We start from the raw sequence: 7,309 nt of genomic DNA on the forward strand, positions 1-7,309 counted from the left end.
TAAAGTGAATGAACAACAACTTTATTCGGAAGAGAACCATGTATATAAACTATGCAATGAAACATTTCAGAGATCTGAACACATAACCAACTTCTGCAAATGAAAACAGTACACTAAGGATTGCATGGTAAAGCAAACTAGTGTTTTTGTTTGGGACAACACGGTTACTTCAATTCTAGCCCCTGATCCAATAAGGAAGAGGTGAAACCAAAAGTGTTTGTTGACCCTTTTTTGGAGTCTTTTTCTTGTTATTATCCTACCAACTAAATCTGAACATGAAAAGCTACTTTAACCATCAAAAGCAATCTAAATAACAAAGCAAGATTTAAATCTAAAATAGCATATTGTATTCTAAGAATGCAGCAAAGACACATGAAAGTAAACAAAGGAGGTACTGGGCACTTGAGATGGGCCCAACCCCAAGATCTATAGCCTCCTAAGAGAGATTTAGAGCTGGTGCAAAGCTGGATTCATCTTTATTGAGCAAGAAAAGAAGAGTTACATCAAAAACTGTCCACAAGGGAAGCTTGAAAATGTGCTGAAATGCAAAGCTAATCTACTGACTAAAATCGAACTACAAACTAGCTAACTTCTGCCTACAAAGTGACTAATTACTGGATAACCAAAATGAGGCCCTAATACTTCTTATTTATACAAATTGAGGACCCCAACAGCCCTCCTAAACTTTAGGAACTCAGCTGCCAAAACTTGTAGTTAACAACACTTTTACTAGCACTTGCTCGGCTGCCCTTGTGATGATTGATTTGGTGGCCCTTGAACTCCGAGTTGATGGTGGAGAATTCGAGGTAAGGGCCCATAAATGAAGGGGACACCTTCCTTCAAATTCTCTCCCTTTTTCTCCCATGAATTTCGCTGCCAAGTGCTCATTAAAACCTTTGATTTTGTCTCCAAATTGACCAAAAATACTACACAAAGAACACATTAGACTTGTTGGCATAATGACTAACCCAATTCACTCTATTAGCATAAATATAATAAAAAACATGCAATAAACTAATGAGAATGGTGGATTAAGTCAAATTAGGAGGTTGAATGAGCCCATATAATTATCCATTTTTGGGCCTCATCATCACCCCCTACTGAAAGTGTTTCTCATCCTCTGAGCAACCAATCTATCTCCTCATCTTTGATGGCCCTGGTGGCCTCCTTGTCATCCCAAGCTTCTGAAATAATGTCCTCTTCTTGGTCATGAAACCATGCTTTTCTCTCCGCTTCTTCCCACTACCTGTGCTCCTTTTCCTAGAGAATTCTCAGCTTCCTGTAGAACTGTCTCAGCATCCTGTAGAGAGGTCTTTGTGTCCAACATTTTCATTCTTTCTCTCTAGGTGGATGTCTTCAGGCTTCCCCATTCATAGGTGATGGATGCCTTTGAGGGAGACCTCTCCTTTTGTGTAGCTAAGGTTTCTACAATTGTGGTTGGCTCTTTTGACTGTTGTTGGGGTCTGCCAGTTCTTATCTGCATGCTCCTTCTTGCCTTAAAATATAGTGGAAGCTCCCTCTTTCGCTTCTCCTTCTGCTTGGGGAATGTGCTTAGGGTGGCCAGCACAGCTGCTGCCTCCCTAGATAAAAGCTCGGCCAATTTCTCCTTCTACTGCCCTTTCCCAAGACTTCCCGTAGAAAGTCCTGTAGTGGTCGTTTTCTAGCTTCCTGTAGAAGCAGCTTTTTGGCTTCCTGTAGAAACAGTTTGCTGCTTTGCTGGCTTCCTGTAGAACCAGTTTTCCCTGATTTGGCTTGCTTAGCTGGGGGTGCCTTCTCTCTGACTTGTGCTGTGGTTTCCTTGGGTGTACCCTCACCTGCTTGGACTTTTTCAGTCCCCTCTGCTCTACTCTGCAATTGTTTCCCTTGGTGTTTGTGTTGTTGTTTCTTCCTTTGTTTTAGGCTCAACAATCTGCCCATTTCCCCTTTTTCTTTCTGTTCTTTCTGTGCTTGAATGTTCTGTGTTCCTTCACCATTGGTTTTCTCACCTTCTTCAATGTGTTCTCCCATTATGAATCCTCATGGCATGGTGGGAGTGCTCTTTTTATGTTTTAATCAGAAAAGGAAATGCTCAGGAAAACAACGGTCAATCACTAAAATAGAGGACAACTAAATTTGGTGTTTTCTGAACCCAGGGAGGAGTTTCTCTTATGTTCCTCACAATACCAGATAGCAATAATTCCCTTGTTTCTGTCACCCAGAATTTGAGTGTCGGTTTATTGAAAGGACAATGTTGTTTTTGTAGAACTGAGCATAAGGGCACAAATTCTCTTCTCAACACACAGATACATATGTAAATTCAGGTTTCCATGCACACAGGGTGGCCTCTACTACAGCATATATCTTATTTACTTTTAAAGATGATGAGGAGATTTCAGAGTGCAGAGAAAGAACTTGGGCAAATATAGTGGAATATGCAGGCAATATTTCATATTTTTTTGAATACACAGGTAGAATGTTACTCTCATTTTTTCAATTTAATGCCATGTTCAATTCACCATTTTACACCAACAAATCATGCACAACGAAGTTTCCCCAATCCTACCTCGTTTGGAGCTTGAATTTCGCCAAAAATCCCAGGTTTTCCTTCTGCATGGTTGTTTTCTGCGTTTCCTGTAGAAGACTTCCTGTAGAATGAAACTACGCTTCCTATAGAGCCCGATAAGCGGGAATTTAAAAAAAACGACAGAAATCTCAAGAAATCAGGCAGGAATCTGGCATAGGACCACTGATTAACTGAGCTAGACGTGGTGGATGCGTGCTCCAGTTGTGACCGCAGTTAAACAGAGGGTGGTGAGAATCAGCAAAGCATTTTTGTAATTGCTGTGTGATTTGTGGTGAGGGAGTGAAGTGGCCAGGTGTACGTGGCCACATGCAGATGGAAGTGTTGTTCCTGAACTATGTGTTTTCCCCCTGTAATCAATGCCGTCAATAGAACTGAGGTTTAAACGACCAACACTCTCGGTTGCTTTAATTTTCATGTGAGTCAGCTGTCCACGTGCACTGCACGACTTCCGACTAATCACTAGAGAAGGCAATCGGCTTAACCTTGCTAGATTTGTGGCTTACCCCACCATTCCATTCATTCATGCAGTTTTTAAATTAGATTTATGCAATGGAGGAACGAGTTTCAGTCACATACCTAGAAGTTGAATGGCTGTTGTGAAGTGTTGTGACCTTTCATTTGCTACATGCACTGGTTTCTGTGGTTGCATGATGGCTTGGATGTTGATTCCTAATTGTTTTCTTGTGCAGGTATCCTCTGGTCGGATCTAGGCTGCAGGAGTTCGTTTCCACGTTCAGATCTGCACCCTCAAGCTGCTGTTGCTGAATTTTCACAGGACCAAAACTTGTTTTCGCCATTGCTCCTGAACAATAGATCGGATCGATCTGAAACTTGCTTAGCATGTTCCTATCATCATTATGCACCTCCCATAGCAAAATTGTGATCAATGGATGCACATATTTCGAGAAAAATGGAAAATGGATGAAGATTTCAGAGATCAATTTCTCGGAAACCGTGCATCGGAATCGGCTGAAACTACTTGGATAGGCTACTATCACCCATGTGCATCTTCCCATGAAACAGGTTTTGAAACGGATACACGGATATGGAGAAAATGGAAAAATGGCTGAAGGTGATGGAGGCTGATTCTTGGAGACCGCGCACCGGAATTGGTTGAAATTGCTCGGGAATGTTTCCATTGTCCCTATACAACTCCCCCTGTAATAGTTTTGCAAATGGATGCATGGTTTTCAAGCTAGGGAAAAAACAAATTCTGCTCTATATATTTTTTCTTTAAAGCATTTTGCAAGTTTTTGCATGGAAAGAAAAACTGAGCTTGGGCTGTGATGTAGGCATGGAGATGATGGAGGAGGAGTTTGAAGATTGCAGGAGGACTTTTGACCCCTTGAGGAAGCTCTCATGTTTGTCAAAATACCTTTTTCAAATCCATTTCTAGCTTCCTGTAGAAATCCTGTAATTTCTACAAGAACTTCCTGTAGAACACACAGTTTTGAGGAAAGGAGCACAATGTGATGGAAAAAATGATGGAGAAGGGTGAGGGATGGAAACATGGATGCTTGGAGGCCTCATGGACAGATTCTCGGCCTACAGGTCCTCTTTAGAGATCAATTTTGGCTCATTTGTAGGTTTCCTGTAGAAGACACAGGACTTCCTGTAGAAGACACAAAACTTCCTGTAGAAGGCACAGAACTTCCTTTGTCTTTTTTTGAGCGATCCTCCGAACCTGCAATGTCCTTCTTGCAACCTGCAATTATTAAATGGAAATTAGCTTTACTTTTCTTTTATTTTTCTCCTTTTTTTTTTGAAAAACAACTAGGGCACCTCATGGAGGTTTTCACTCTAATTGCCTGCCCTGGGCGCCTCCAAGGGAGGTTTTCACCCAGGGATCTTATTCCCTTTTTATTTTCTCTTCTTTCCAACCCATTGACCGCCTCATGGAGGTTTTCAATCAATGAGCCAATCTAAGGCACCTCCGAGGAGGTTTTCACCTTAGATTTTTATTTTCATCTTATTTTCATTTTTTTTTTTCTACCCTACCTTACTTGAAAAACAAAATTCTTTTCAAGTATAAGAATACTTCCAATGGAGTCATGTGCACATCGAGATTAGAGACAAGATGATGTGGAGGCTTGAAATGCATGCTTTGACAGCTATCCGGATTTTAGAGACCAAATGGTTTGACTTTGAAGGGATCAAACATAGCTGAAGGAGAGAGTAATGCTGCAACTTAGTGACCATCTGAAACCATATTTCAATATAGCGCTGATATCATTGGTCCTTTTGCCGATATGGATCATGTTTCATGTCACCTTCTACCATGACTTTCTCATCTTCCTCTTTTTGTTGATCTTTCTCTTGAATACATGGAAGATTTGATGGTAACCATGAGGGAGCTTTCTTGATCTCTGATTCTGATCTATTCTCTTCATCAAGAGTAGCCCATGGTTCTTTGATCCTTTTTTTTGAATCTTCTTTTGCCTTTGGTCCTTCAATGTTGTCAATATAATCTATGTTTTGCAATACTCTTTCTGAGCTATGGTGAAGATCATCGAGCTCAAGAGGAGTCATTTGGACATGTTGTGCCTCAGCTTTGCAATTGGGTTGAGATATTCCATTGTGCGGGTTTGGAAATGGTGGTATGGATAGTTGAGTGGGGGCGTATATTTGAGATGGAGGTGGATGGCGTTGTGGTTGGTGTTATAGACAATTTTGTGCCTCGCATGAATTGTCAATAATCCAAGGGATCCAAAGTCCCTAAACATGATGTTCCTATCCCTAGAGGAACAAGGTCAGTAAACCAACAGCTCTCAGATCAGTTCTCCACCTGAAAACACTCAAAAACAAGCAATCCTGAAATCAAAGCAGGTGCTCCACTAGGCTTCTGCACTGAAACTCAACTCCTCCATGGTGTACCTGCATTGCAAAGCAAGTGGAACAAAGGCCACCTGCGCTGAGCGAGATGGGACAAGTGGCACACTGAGTCATTGCTCTGGAATCTTCCAAAAATGACACTTGGATCAGGGATTTCGCCTTGTGATGAGTCAGAGGCTCTTTTTCTCCAAGTGGAAGCAAGGTTCTCCAAGTGGACTCAAGAACTGAAGATCAACTGAAGAGAGAGAGGACACAAGGCAGCTACACATCAGTTGCAAGCTGACTCATCCCTTCTCAATTCATCTATATATTGAGCTCTCTCCTATGAGCTCAGGAGGCTGGAATTTTGTGCAAAGTAATGATATGCTGTTGGTTTCACAATAGAGCTATTGGGTGATTGCTTGAAGGAGGTGAAGAGGAGAAATTCTTTCTGCTGGGAGGTGTTGCTGGATTGGAGCCTTCAATGGTTGTAACCTTCTCAGAACTTTACTTCTTCATTAATAAAAGCTATTGAGGTTCTTCTATATGCACTTGTTTCAATTATGTATTGTGATAATTGTATATTTGATTTATGCTAATCCTTGAATCAGTTACGATTGCATGCTTCTTGTAGTTTCCTTCTTTGCTATTTTGAAGGATCTCATTGTAGCTGGGCCAGCAATAGGGCAAGGAGCTGGGAGCAAGCAGCCAAAGAGAAGAATTTGGATTCGACATTAAGCGCAAGGCAACGGTTAGTGCATTTCCTCATTCTCTCTTGCTTTCGTAAAGAAGTAAACCTTCAGTAGTTTCCTTTACAGTTGTTGCTGAGGTACTATCACCCTTAGAGTGGGATAGGGTCATCCGAATCGGATACTTTTCCCTACAACAAACTGGCGACTCCACTGGGGATCATATTTGTTTGATTGTGTTTGTAGTATTTTTCTATTCATTTCCTGAACAAAAGAGTACCAAATCGAAAAGCTTTTGACTATATCAAAAGCGAAGTAGAGGGCAGCTACTCTAGCTCATTTCTGAGCAGGTTCATGATTTGAAGAGCTGATCTACAAGGATCCTTGTAAGCTCTTAGTGATAGCTTTTCATCCTCCTAATCATCCCTTTGTGTGTGCTTGACTGATTGCTTCTGATTTGAGCAAAAACTGTGCATTTTTGAGAAAATTGTGACCCGGAAACTGAGAAAACGCAACTTTCGTTTTCCAAAGCAGGTAGTACACAGGCTACCTGCTTTGCAACGCAGGTCCCGAAGGGGCTACCTGCGCTGAGAGCCAGACTGGCTGAGCAGCACCTGCGTTGGCCCAATTTTGCCTAGTGCAGTTGGGGTTTCCTCCCTTTTTCTTGCATGTTTGCACTATAGTTTTTGCAGCAAGTTGTCTTTCTTGTACCTGTTCTGAAACCAACCTTACTTGCCATCATTCCACCTCTGTTATATAACGAAATTGTACTTGTTCTTTTGTATTTCTTACTTCATTTACAATTTCCCATAACGAAGAGTAAACTAGTCTTGCTTTGGCCTCTTAGATCTGAACCTGTGTTAGGCATTTTGCTGGTCTAAAGAGTTAGCTTGTTTGCTGTCCATAGCTGATTGGTCTTTTTACTTTCGTCATTATGGTTTGATTTCATGTATTTCCAGTGATTAAACAAGTAAATCTTAAGGTGTCTTCTGATTTTGGACAAGCTTGTTTACTTTCGCTTTAAATCGAAATCAAAGTTATATAACAACTTTCTTTTTGTAACCCATCAACATTAAGAAAGGGAAAAGAAAATACATGCATTGTGCATTTTGCATTTGATTGTTTGCATGACGATTTAGGAAATTTTGCATTAGTGTGTGCTCTATGATCTGTGTGAAAAGATTTGCCTTTCTTCTCCTCAGTAGTTAAGATTTTCAAAGTTGAAAGATTGAAAAGTTTGCTTCTC

Source organism: Pinus tabuliformis, chromosome 1_1 (genome assembly GCF_031772625.1).
Source record: "Pinus tabuliformis cultivar Carrire ecotype Pingquan chromosome 1_1, CPIR1, whole genome shotgun sequence".
Classification (NCBI taxonomy): Eukaryota; Viridiplantae; Streptophyta; class Pinopsida; order Pinales; family Pinaceae; genus Pinus; species Pinus tabuliformis.